Genomic DNA, 14,586 nt, shown 5'->3' with positions numbered 1-14,586 from the left:
GCTTTTACTTATAATAAATATCTTAAGTAGCAGGTCACTAATTTCTTTAATTTATTATATTTTAATTTAAAATGTCGTCTCACTGTTTTCTAAACCCTTGAACGTAAATATTAAAAATTAATTTTTTATACAAAATTTTAAATTAATTAGAATAAGAAATTAAGCATGAGCAGAATCAGCATGAGCAGAAGCTGCAGAGACTAAAATAAGTATTTTCAAATGTAGGCTTGAATCCATTAGTATTCAGTATTTTTGTCCTTATTTAAATATATTTCAGTCTGTAGAAAATAAATACCACCAACTTTAATAAATTAGTTTTAAATGTAGGCCTACATTTACTACAAGCCAGTCTGGATTTACATTCAATTTGAGCCAGTCATTTTGCAGTGGCGCTTAACTGAAAAATACTCACATTTTTCATATATGTTTTGACTAAGCATAATTTTACTTTTAATTAATATACACAAACACACGGTATGCATGAATTTGTATATTTTCTCAGCAAAACTCATTTACTGTCTTTTACTGATCATTTACTGTAAACCAATAATAAATTGCACTAACCTAAATTTCTATAAATAAGATCCTGTAGATAAATCAAAGAAATGTCAATAAACAAAGAATAAAACCAATTATTCTGCAAAGATCATTTTACATTAAAATGCAAGCATTCTCTGTTCAAAGGTTTTTTTCATGTTTACAAACCATTCTTTTTTAATTGTGTTGAGTTTATTAATCATATTAAAATAAGAAAAACACAGTTCACTTAAAATGCAATAAGGACTACATGCTGCAGATTTATATTTAACATGAAATTAAGTAAAACTGTTCCTGTCCAGCTCAGAGTCCTATGTAAATCAAGTTCCAAATACAATATAACATATACAGTATGTTAAAACATCAAGGAAGGTAAGAAGAGGTTCTGTTTGTTTATTTTAGAAAAGCATTAATGAAATCTTATCCAATTGTGAAAAAAAAGATTTGTTTTTTGAGATTTTAGATAATAGCATCTGGCTGATAAGTAAGTAATAATATTCTTAAACCTTCTTAGTCCAGGTGGCAGGGGTCCCAGAGACTATCTTGGCTGATTGGGTGCAACACAGGAACAACTTTGGACAGGGTGCCCATTTATTGATGGGCATGGTCATTCACCCATCCACACTGTCTTACACTGGATCAATTTACACCTGACATTACATGGCAACACACCTAAAATGGAAACTGGTCTCTTCTGTTGAGTGAGATGGATGTCTAGGACCGAGCTCCTCTGGCAGTGGAGTTATTTTACCTTTATTTACTATTATTCTGAGTTATCTTGTATTTATTAAACCTGACAGGATTTCATTACAAGTATATACAAGTATATTTAAAGCATGAGCAGCAGACAAAGGGTTCAGAAAGAGAAGGAAAGGGCAGCTAAAGCTTCATCGAAGTCTAAACTGGTCTCAAGTTCACAATATGGCATGCTAGAGACTGACTTGAAAGAGACATGTGATGGAACGTATCGGCTGGGACCTCACGCTGCAATGTTGTATCCAGGCGAGAGTGAAAGGGGGAGTAAAACTGAGAGTGAGGTGGGCAATGAGAATTTGCCAGTCTCAGGCGGATTATTGGAACTGAGCATGGCCTCTCTGTCCCTGCTGTCAGCTACTATCAATACCCCTGTGAGTCAATAGCATCAATTCCAACCAGACTTGCAACTCCACCTCCATGCAGAGAAGAAGGAAGTGAACTGTCTGAGCTGAAGGTAATGATTACTGCACTCAGAGAGAATAGGAACGATATAAAGAGTAACATAAAGAAGGATATAAAGAATATAAACAAGGATATACACAAGAGAAGTGACAAAATAGACAATCTGCTTCAGGATATAAAAGATGAGGAGGTGCATTTATGTAATAACTTTGCAGTAAGGTTTAAAGGCAAAAGTTTACTACTCATATTGAAGGAGCTGAACAATTGAACAATTGACATCCGCTGGTGACAAAAAAGCAACTGTCGTAGAATCCGAATGCAAACTGTTTGGTTATAAGCTAGCTGTGCTGAAAGACAGGTTTAGAAGAAACAACATCAGAATTGAAGGTCTCCCTGAAAACCATGAAAGTGCAACCCCAGTAAAATTAATAGCTGAAGTGTTTTCTAAAATATTTGAAGAGGACTTCAAATTGGAAAGATGAGATATCAGCAACTTACTGCATATGTAGATTGAATGCCTCGAAAGCAAGAGGCCTGAATGTCTATTTCAGCAAACCATAGGTTAAAGAAAATTTGATGTCAATTCTCAGATAGAAAGGGGAGATTATGTTTGAAAATAACCACATTTGTATTTTCCCAGATTTTTCCCCTTCAATAGCTGCTAAACAAGCTGCATTTGATACCATTAAACAGCACTAACGCAAAGCTGAAATCAGATACAGCCTCTTATTTCCTGCTACATTGCAAGTGATTTTTGATGACCAATTCTACATCTTCAGTTCTCCTAATGAAGCAGAAAAAAGAGCTAAAAAGACTAATCCTGATATCATTTATAACATGATCATGAGTTATATTGTGTCCTGGTAATGCAAAGAAGATTCTACCAGCAACTTGGTGTATTAGTAATTAGTCTGGTCTATTAGTTAATTAGCATGCCATAGTTATATATATATTTTGGTAACCACTAATTAACTAGATATTTACAATTTTATTAGGCTTTTTTTCTACCTAAGGTGACTGTTTAACACCATACCCTAGATGTAATGCATCTGGACTGCACTATCATAAAATATATCTCAATTTTAATCTTTACTTTTGTTTTGGAAGTACTCTGTCTCTTGGCATTTCAGAGGATAGGGACTTTGAAAAATGTTGTTTAACCTCACTTGGGGAGGCAAAATGGGGGAGGGGTGGAAGAGAATTGTCACTTCTTATTTATCCTTTCTACACTGACAACTATAAGTGCCAACATGAGAATAGGCTCTGTAGCCACAACACCAGGCAAAAATATGACATCAAGATTAATGCTACTGAATGAAACAACATACTACTTTTATTTAAGTTTACACAATGTTCTTAAAAGTTCAGATGCAGTGTTTCTCTGACCAAACAGTAAGCTTTTTGAGGTGAAATGTCAAATGTCACAATCATGAACTAAAGAGAAAAAAAGTATCTCTCACCTAACAGATCTAAATGTCAAAAATGTATTTTTACATGAGACTCACTAACCAGTTTCAGTTGCAAAGAGACTGGGTTGCCCAAATCTATTACTCCAGCTATACAAAGAAAATTAGAGGTGTGGGAATCTTAAAAAACAATCTCATTTGTCAGACATAGTATCTAATCCTGAAGGGTGATATGGCATGGAGATGGGTAATTTATTTTAATCTAAAGTAAATTTGATAAATATCCACATACCTGTGATAATAGATATTTCATCCAAAATGTATTTGCATCTATTCCTAACGTGAACACTCATAAAAACTGTAATGACCAGAGACTTAATTTTGTTTCAAATCTAGACACAGATCGGTCTTCAGCTACAGTGGTGATAACATCTAACACTGCAAAAATAATCATAGTAATAGATAATAACTTGTCAGGCCCATGGAGATTTTTAAGTCCAAACTCAAGAGCATATTCCTTCTTCTCAAAAGTACATCACAGTTACTCAAGAATATATTGTTTCTTTATTGACAATAATTTATTGGCCACTATCAAATATTGCAAGTATAATGCTATTATCATCTCTTATCATGCCGCTATGATCATAGAGCTTAAATCACTATGCCCTACACAATCATTTCGTAGACAGTGTCTTAACCACATGGAGAGAAGTCTAATAAGATCTTACCTCAACAGTTATATAAGCAAGAAGTTCTCAACACAACAACAGAAATTACCAACACAGATGGAGATAAAATAAATGACCATAAGAATATAACCCACATATTTAGAGAGTACAATGAGTCCTTACATTCTATCCATTTTGAAGATGATAAAACACAATCTAATGAGTTTTTGACACTTTCCAAATACCACAGCTAGGTACTCTTAGTGCAGAGGAACTGGATAAACCTCTGAAACTCTCAGAATTATTAGACAATATAAACTCACTTCAATCTGTGACAGTAGCATGCCATGATGGATACCCAGTTAGCTCCACTACTATTAGCAACATTTATTGAAGCTAGAGATAACAAAATTCTACTATAAGGACTTGTTACATTGTGCATCATACAGACCAATTTCACTTCTGAATAATGATGCTAAGATACTCTCCAAAGATCTAGCTAGATGTCCTGACAGTGTGCTTCCCTCTGTAATACCACAAGACCAAATTGGTCTTATTAAAGGCAGACACTTAGCTTCTAATCTTTAACATTGTTTAATGTAGTATATTCACCCATAAAATCTAACATACCAGAGATCTTATTATCTTTCAGTGCAGAAAAAGCATTTGACATCTTTCCACCACATTGCAAAAAATTGTGCTTGGCCCAAACATATGTGCATTAGTCCAACTACTCAATACCAGTCAAGAAGCCTCTGTTTGTATTAACAACACTCTTTCAAACTGCTTCCAACTGGAACATGGTACTTGACAAGAATGTCTCCTATTACCATTGCTCTTTGCAATTGCCATTTTCACCACTGGTCATTCATTTTTGAAATGCATTAGAGATAAAGGAGTTAACCAGAGAAGAACCTGAACATAAAATACCACTATTTGCAGATGATATGGTACTGCATAAATCAGACCCACAAACATCTATATCAGTAGTCCTCAATGCACAAGCAGAATTTCCAAAGATATCTGGAATCAATGTTAATTTGAATAAAAGTGTGCTTTTTCCAGTGAACTCTTTAGTATACAATATTAGACTGGAGGCCCTCCTATTTATTTTAGCAGATCAGATCAAATACATAGGAGTAAACATCTAAAGTAAATATAAATATCTTTTTAAACAAAAGTTTTCTATCTGCATGAATAAAATTAAACAAGATGTAAACAGATGGTCTACTCTCCATCTCACATTAGCAGGGAGAATCAATATTGTCAACATGAACATCCTTCCGAAGCTTCTTTTTCTATTTCAGAGCCCCCACATATATATTAACAAATCATTCTTGAAGAAATTAGATTAAATTATAACATAATTTATTTGGAATTCAAAACATCCACCTATCCAAAGGGTGACTCTGCAATGACCTAAAGTAGAAGGGGGCATGGCACTACCTAATTTCAGTTTTATTAACGTGCGGCAAATATACAACCTATAAAAACCTGGGGCCGCATGCATAACGGTGTGCGTAGAATTCACACTCTAACATGGCGTATGGACAAAAGCAGAAATGTGCTTACGCACAAAAAAATCTAGATGCATAAATCTGTGCGAACGGCAACTTCCACGTTCTTCCGCTACATAAATCCCGGTCAGCGTGAAAAGTAACGTATGTGCAAGTGCCTGCTGCCCCGCCCCGTCTCCTCCCAGAATTACGCCTCTTTGAATATGCAAATCAATATAAATAGCCTTTAAGCTCAGCCTTCTGTGAAAAGGCAATGGCAAAAGCACGGGGGGAAATAGAAGAATTTCAGCAAATACCAAGTGGAGGCAAGGAAAAAGTACTATTTGTTGGTTTAAACAGTGATGTAAACACCAAAAGGAAGTTGATCGAGTGACACAGAGTTTCGGAGAAACTCGAAAGCTCAAGTTCACAAAGTCACACAGTACCCGAAATAAAAAAGAAGTTGTCAGATATCAAAGTCGCTGTGAAAAGGTGAGTTGTAGCCCACCGTCAGAGTGTTATATGAAAGCTTATTAGGGTACAGGGAAAACAAATAGGCACACAATGGGAAAAAAGCACAAAATGACAACTTTAATCTCTAAATTTCCACTTTAATCATGTAGTTTATTTTGTCATTAAAGTAGAACATCATAAACTTCATCTTAAAATCATTTAATTTACTAGTTCCTCAAATCCCATCGTAACTAAAGTAGCACATTAAATGTTTTGTTTTTTATTTGATCTTCTATGTACTCTATGTGTGTGAATCACTACGTCTTTCTTAAACTGGCTTTCTCTTCCTCCAACAGGACTCGTGATATTACAGCTCTCTGAATAATAAAAATACTGAGATGTATACTTGATATCATTTTCATGATAATAGGAGTTATTAAACATGTGAAAACGGTGGCACAGTAATTATTCATGCCTCACGCAAGATGCTTGCTGCTCCGTGTGCTACCTTCGATGAAATAATTTATTGCAGCAGTATTGTCTCTTTCAAACATAGTAACCTCCAATTCCTGTCCTTACTTTTCTTTCTCCAAATACCCAATCACCACACAATCAGCTCTGTAGTTGACGTTAAGCCATCTGCAAGCTTAGAACGCCGAGTCTTCAAAACTTTTAAGGAACATTGAAATATCTTCGTAGTACATGTTAAATTATTCTATCCATCCAGTGTCGCTCCAGTCCCAGCAAGAATACAGCGTGAAGCAGGAACAATATGTGAATGGAGCGCCAGCTCATGTTTATTTATTAACAATATAGATTATTTAAATTAAGTTAAAGTTTTATCTTGCTGCAATTCATCTTAAAAATGATATCGTCATCATATGTAAATATGCGCTTTATAAAGTGGCTGAGGCTGTGCAATATTATAACTGTATCGCAAGTTTACAGTGAGGTAAATTGTACTTACAAGTACAAAATGTTCTACAAAGAGCACTTGATGGACTGATTGAGTGCATTTATAGTTCTTGGGATGAAACTGTTTCTGAACCGCGAGAAAAGGCTCTGAAGCGTTTGCTGTATGAGAGCAGTTCAATAGACAGCATGACTGAGGCAGCATGTGCTAGATGCTGTATACCGATAATTCTCTTTCCGATCAACTGCTGTACAGCTGTGATTCCCCACTCAGATACAGTGATATAAATACTCCGAGTGGTGCAGTAAGAGCAATATGGAAAAAGATGAATTGCTGCGGCAACCCCTAACAGGAGCAGCTGAAAAAAGAAGAAGGTGCAGTGAAAGTAATAACGCTAAAGCAGCTATTGTATTTAGAATAGTTTGACCATTCTGTGGACCATTATATTGTTACAGGTTAATTACAATCAGATGCATTAAACTAAACTAACCAATATGCAGTTAATTTCAGTGTATTTATAAAGCCGCATCAGGGATGTGGATCTAAAAAAGAAAGGGAAACCACACTGGCGCAGTAGCACTGCTTTGACGCTGGGTGCCGCCAGTCTGCAAAACTGAGCGCAGAACTTGCGTACGCCAGGGTATGAGCTACCGTGGAAATGTGCGTGGCTTTATGCCAAGTTTAGGTTTTATACATTTGAGCGTGGAAATGTTTGTACGTAACATTTTTTTGCCTACACACTGTTTATACATGAGGCCCCTGGATATCAACACAAAGTGATGAATATACACAAGCCTGGTCTGCAATTAAAATAAAATCTTGCAGTACTTCTTTATATGCCCTATTTTGTACCTCAGTAAATACAAATAATTGTAAATATACTGATAATCCAATTGCCCATCAGTCAATTTCATGCTTTAATCACATCCCTCATCAATTATTGTAACTCGCTGCTGGCAGGTGTCCCTTCTAATCTTATAACACAGCTCCAATTGATTCAAAATTCTGTTGCAAGAGTCCTGATACGATCCAGCAACAGTTAGGACATCACACCCATCTTGCTTCGCCTTCACTGGCTCCCTGTGTCTTACAGGATTGAATATAAAATTCTATTAACAATCTACAAAGCTTTAAATGGCCTTGCACCGGACTACATCAGTGACCTTCTAAATCACTATGCTCCTGTTCGCTTACTAAGGTCCTGTGATTCTGGTAATCTTGTGCCTCACACTAACCTGCACTCTTTGGATGACAGGACCTTTAGCTCCATAGCACCCAGACTATGGAATAACATCCCGGAATTAATTAGATCAGCTGACTTCATTCATTCCTTTAAAAAACAACTTAAAACTCATCTGTTCAGCAAGGCATTTAATTTAACTTAACATTCTGCTCTTTCTTTCAGTTTACCTCTGTGTCCAGGTGCTCAGGATAATTTGTGTGTCTGTTATATCACAAATTAGATTATCTTTTAGGTTTTTCTTTTAGTATTGAATTTAGTATTTTACTCTGGTTTATTGTCCTTTATTCTATTTAATGTATTATTATTATTATTAATAATAATAATAATTAGAATATAGAACCAAGGTAGGAAGCACTTTAAGGCAGAGAAGTTATCTGTTGCACCTTTACATGCTAATCACCTCTTTCTACCCTCTGAAACCTACACAATATTTAATGTTCAGAAAAATTCTGGAATAAAACAATTAGAGATCTTTATATAGATAATGTTTTTGCATATGTGTATACAGTGATCCCTTGCTATATCACACTTCGACTTTCGCGGCTTCACTCTATCGCGATTTTTTTCTCATACACGCTTACGTCACTACGCATGCTCTTTCTGAGAACTTTTATCTAAGATCTACGATGGCTCCTAAGCGTGCTGCTTTTCTAAGCCTTCTGACAATAAAACTAAGCGCCAGAGGAAGATGCTTACTATCCAGGAGAAGGTGAAACTCTTGGATATGATTAAAGATGGCAATTCCCTACAAAAGCCTCCTCACGCATATGAAAAGACAGTGCCAGCAACTGCCTATCAAAATGTTCTTCAGCCACGCACCCAAACACCCACTGCCTAGTACTTCTTCACTGAAGACAACAACGCACCTGCTGAAGATACTGCATCAACTCTGAAGACTCTCCTACTAAGGTCGTGCCTTCATAGGTTAGTGGTTGTGTGCAATTAAATGTACAGTACAATAATCTAATATAAAAAAGCGTTCGGGATTGTCCTTCCGTCCCGTGAGTGCAAAGCGTAGCGGTATTCCTCTTATTACAGACTTACTACTTGCGGCTTGAGTGACGCAGGCGACGCGATGTGAGCACAGTTCTGGTGCTGTCATCGTTCCCTTGCTTTTGTGCGTGATGCGCTGGAAAAATAGACAAAATTATGTCTCTGGAAATAATTTAATGTTGATGGAGTACAAATGCCTCACCGCGTAGTAAATATCAGGGGAGATGGTGCTTGCTTATTCTAATCTATAGCTTATTTAGTGCCTGAAACTCCGTCTTTAGCGGTACAGATTTGGGCTGACATTGTACGACTTTGGACAAACACTTGAGGGGATAAAAAAAAACTTAGGTTTTCGGGAGATGTTATGAATGGGCACTTTGATGTTCTCATTCCCTACACTTACATGCCTGATGTACACATGCAGCTCACAAAAATTGAGGATAAAAGTTGGTACAAAGCGACGCGATGTGAGCAGAGTTCTAGTGCTCTCATTGTTCCCTTGCTTTTGTGCGCGATGCACTGGAAAAATAGACAAAATTATGTCTCTGGAAATAATTAATGTTGATGGAGTACAAATGCCTCACCGCGTAGTAAATATCAGGGGAGATGGTGCTTGCTTATTCTCATCTATAGCTTATTTAGTGCATGAAACTCAGTCTTTAGCGGTACAGATTCGGGCTGACATTGTACGACTTTGGACAGGCACTTGAGGGGATAAAAAACTTAGGTTTTCGGGAGATGTTATGAATGGGCACTTTGATGTTCTCATTCTCTACACTTACATGCCTGATGTACACATGGAGCGCACAAAAATTGAGGATAAAAGTTGGTCGCCTTAAAGGCGAGTGCGCCTAGTAATATGATATTTGTAACGTCTAATATATTGGGTAATACGAGTGTAATGGTGACTAAAGGGTGTCATTTCATGTCTAGAGGGCTCTAATAATGTTAAAAAACGTATTTAGAAGGTCGTAAACAGGTTTTCTATACTCTAACTGCTACTCTAACTGCGAAAATATTCGATTTATAAATCAATCAATCAATCAATCAATCAATCAGATTTATAAATAAAGAATCCTACTTCGCGAAAATTCATTTATCACGGTAGAGTCTGGAACGGATTAACCGTGATAAACGAGGGTTCACTGTAATGTCAAACAATTATGCTTAAAATTTTACTTCCGTCAACACAATTTTTTCACTACTTTCAAACCAGAAACTTTGTCAAAAGGAACCTGCCAAATTTTCTTCACTTTCCACCCATTTCTATTTCAGAAGCAATACTGGTCAGTATTAAAGACTCAAACCACATCTCAACAATATATAAAAACATTCTAAAGTCTCATCCTTTCAAAGATCCTAGGGTACATTGAGGAAAGGATCTTAAACTTAACATCTCTGAAAAGAAGTGGAAGGCAGCCATGCACAGAATACACTGCAGCTCGATATGCACAAAGCATTTAACCATGCAACATAAAATCTTTTTAGTACACATTTATCTTGTTTAAAGTTGTCCAAAATGTATCCAGTGCAAAATTCAACCTGTAACATTGCAGTCCAGCTCCAGCATCACTGGGCCACATGTTTTGGGAATGTACCAAATTAACATCATTCCAGACAAATTGCAGTATTTGAAAGCCTATCAGAAAGCCTTGGTGTTACAATCACACCTAACCCATTAATAGCTGTGTTTGGTATACTCCTGGATGAACTTAAAGTGGAGTAGGACAAGTTCATTGTAAAAGCACACTACTAGCACATACACTTATCTTACTCAACTGGAATAATCCCTGCACACCTGTTATCATTTAGTGGGTAACTGGTGTTCTGTACCATGTGAAACTGAAAAAAAATAAATTCTTAGAGGATCTGTTCAAAACTTTTTAAAAATATGGCAAGATCTAATTAATCAAATCAAAGAATAAGCATTTATATCGGGGGGAAAGGACATTCTCCTTTGTTTTTAAGATATGCTTATATTATAGTCTTTCCTTTCTTTCTCTCAGGCTGGGGCTGAATTATGTTTTTTTAAGATTAACACGATTATATCGAATGTTGTTTTCTTCAAATAAAATCAATAAAACTCAATTTAAAAATAGCACAGGGAAATAAAAGTGGAACAAGGAAAAAAATACAATTTCAAAGCAGTTAAAAATGTGCAATCTTCACATGGATAGTGACTAAGGTCAAATTTAAAACCAGTTTTCTGAACTTGTAGTCGCAATGCTGAGCTACACTATGGGTAGACAAACAAGCAAAATGATCTCAGCAGGTATCAGTGTTACATTTGCCACCTATTGGCATCCTAAACTCAAACAGTATAATCATTACTAGGGAAAGACATTCTAAACAGCCGTGGGACCAAAATATCCAACTTTGGTAAGTTGCTGTCATATTTTGTTTTTGTATCCATGTTAAATCTAAGCTTCAAACAACCTATATTTCATATACTGTGTTATTTCTGTGTCTGTATTCATTATGAGACTTAACTAATATGCATGCATAATGCAGCTAAAGGCTGATTTCTCTGAGGCAACATCATGATAGTACATGATCCATGTTAAACTTGGCCAGAGCTGAGCAGGCAAACAAACTGACGTGAGTCCACACAAGTAGGTGGCCTCAGTCCATTTGGCAAATGCAGCTTAGTTTGCTTGATAAAGTTCAGTCAGAAGAAGACAGTGACTTTTCTTGTTTTGTTTGCAAACAAAGAATTAACTGAAGATTTCACAGAAGTAATCTATCAAACAGAAGGCATATTTGCTTGTTATTAATCTAAAATACTTGTATCAATAATAATCCAAGTATTATAAAAAGTGCTGGATTGTTATCTTTATTATGTAAATTCTTCTACTTGTGTTTACTAATAATGTGATAAAATAATCAATATTTCTCTTCATGATTTTAATTGTGTTGCATGATCACACATGACAGCTTTTTTAACACAAACTATGTGTGTTAACACAAACATTAAATATGTTTAATATGCGTTCTCATTTGTACAAATTAATATCCTACATATTTAAATAATTACCTTTTAATGTATATAACGATAGAATAGCTGGGATTTGGGCAAGAGTTTAAACCGAAACAGCAATAAGGTTTGAACACTTTTTCTTTTTCTTTCCCCCGCTTTAATTGTTAATGTCAAGTGTAAGCATGAATACAGTTAAACTGTACTTCTCTCATCTGGCACTTACAAGACATTCTGATATTAAGAGAAATCTGACCCTTGTCATATGCATGAGCATGTATGTCACCAGACTTACAGTGGCTGATCCTTTTGGGAATGATTTTGAAGTAACAAAAGAATTGTACTATTCTATGCCTTTTTCTTAACAATACGAGGTGTGGCAGAAAAGTAATGAGACTGATTTTTTATTTACCAAAGTTTTTATTTTTTTCAAACATCAATGTTATCTCCCCTTCAAAGTAGTTCCCTTGGGCAGCTACACACTGATTGAGACATTGTTCCCACTGTTGGTAGCAGCGCTGGAAGTCTTCAACCGGTATGGTCTTCAGCATGTCCGTTACACTCTTTTGGATGTTTTCTAAAGTCCCGAAATGACGTCCTTTGAGGACATCTTTCAGTTTAGGAAAAAGGAAAAAGTCACACGGACTGAGGTCAGGTGAATAAGGGGGCTGGGGAACCACAGGAATGCCTTTTGAGGTCAAAAATTCTGTTATGGAGAGGGCAGTTTTTCGGCACCATTTTGGCACAGACCTTTCACATGTGCAAATGTTCAGTCAAAATTTGATGAACGGTAAATCTGTTCAAATTTAATTGTTCACTCAACATTCTTAATGTTAAATGACGGTCTGATCTCACAAGATGTTTTCATTGGTTTTCGAAGTTGAAGTCCTCCCTGAACGGTGTATATCTTCAACGTGTTTTCTGCCTTCCAAAAATGATTTGTGCCCACAAAAAACTTGAGCTCGGGATAAAGAATGTTCCCCATAGGCTTGTTTTAACTTTTCAAATGTCACACTTGCCGTTTAATGGCAAATCGTTGCTCCAAATTCCGCTGTTCCATTTTGCGTGACGCACAACCAAAAACACAACTTCGCTAATAGCAGTCACAAAAATCACGTAGTTAACGGAAAGAGTTGAAACTCGCATTGAGCTATGGGAGGGTACTGATACACGTGCTCTATCAAGGACAACAGCGCAGCGTTGCCAGAACGCTTGCAGTGTTGCCAGTCTCATTACTTTTCTGCCACACCTCGTATATAATAGTTCCAATCTGCCCGCAGTACCAACCCTTCCAGTCTTGAGGACACAAAGCCAAGAAGGCACAACATGATGGTGTCTGATTCAAACAGTCATGAAGGCACATGCCTCTCATATTGTTATTTTTTTCTCTCCAACTTCCTAAAAAACATCAGCATTAAATGAGGGTTATCCAGTGATCTAAAAGAACTTGCTCTTGACTAAGTTGCCTATTCATTATCTGGCCTATCTAGAATTTGTAGCTATGAGTTATACCATAATATTATGATACATAAACAGACCCTTTTCACCATGTCTCTGCAAGGAATCGCATTTTGAAACACTTTTATTGGCTGAGTATGGGCCAAGATGTGTAGCAGTTTTGTAGGTCTTGCCACAACTGTCAAGTTGTTTCTGTTCATAGACCTGCTAGGGCTCCCCTCTAACTGATTCCTATTTTGGATATCCCTTTTGAGAGAGTTGTCCCACCTCCCAACAGAAACAATGTTTATCATTATATGCTCGTTTTGGTTGATTACACCCCAAGGTGGCCACTCTCTGGAAGGCCAATGCCCAAACTAAGGATGTATCAGAAATATTCACACATATTGGTGTTTCTCACTAGATTTAAACTAACTAGGTTATGACTGTCAGCAGCTGTGTGAGAGCCTTGCAATGAAACAATTGAGCACCACTGTTTATCATCCACAAATGAATGGCCTGACTAAGCGATTTAACAAGACTTTGATACTGATGATATGGCTAGTGGCCCATGATGACCAAACCTCCTGGGACACCGTTGTTCCCTTTCTCCTATTAGCTGTATGGGAATCCCCCCAGTTATCTACCAGCTTGAGTCATTTCGAACTGCTTTTTGGCCGTTAACCATGAGGGGTGTTGGACATTTTTCAGGAGGATTCGATGAAGGTTCTCAATACACCTTGCAGAGTGAGATTTGTTGAATGGGTTGTTTTGCTCCAAGAACAGATTTCTAAATTGTCTTGTATTGTGGTGGAGCATTTGCAGTATGAGCAAGAGAGACAAAAACGGTATTATGACAAGAAAAGCAAACTTCACAAATTCCAAAAGCGCGATGGCTTACTGGTGTTGATTCTGTCTGACCCACATAAATTTCAGGTGAAGTTGCTGACTTTGGTGGTAGGGAAGAACATATGAGTCCTGTGAATTGTAAGGTCAGAATTCCCAGCAGACGAAAGGCCATACAAACCTTGCAAGTTAATCTTTTGAAGGAGTAGCACAAACCTCACGAGGTGCTGACCAATTCTGCTGCAGTCTCCTTAACAGAGGTTGCTATTGGTAATGATTTGACAGACTCCCACAAGTCTAAGTTGCTGTTTCTGATTAGAAGGAACTCTGATGTCTTTTTGGCCATGGCTGGCTGGACTGAAAATGCTAAATACAAGATTGTTACTGAACCTGCCGTTAAAATAGAGATGCGCTTATATCATCTTCAGGAAGTGACAAGGAATGTGGTATGCAAGGAGTTGA

Source organism: Polypterus senegalus, chromosome 10, assembly GCF_016835505.1.
Source record: "Polypterus senegalus isolate Bchr_013 chromosome 10, ASM1683550v1, whole genome shotgun sequence".
Classification (NCBI taxonomy): domain Eukaryota; kingdom Metazoa; phylum Chordata; class Cladistia; order Polypteriformes; family Polypteridae; genus Polypterus; species Polypterus senegalus.
Note: the sequence above shows the minus strand (reverse complement) of the source record.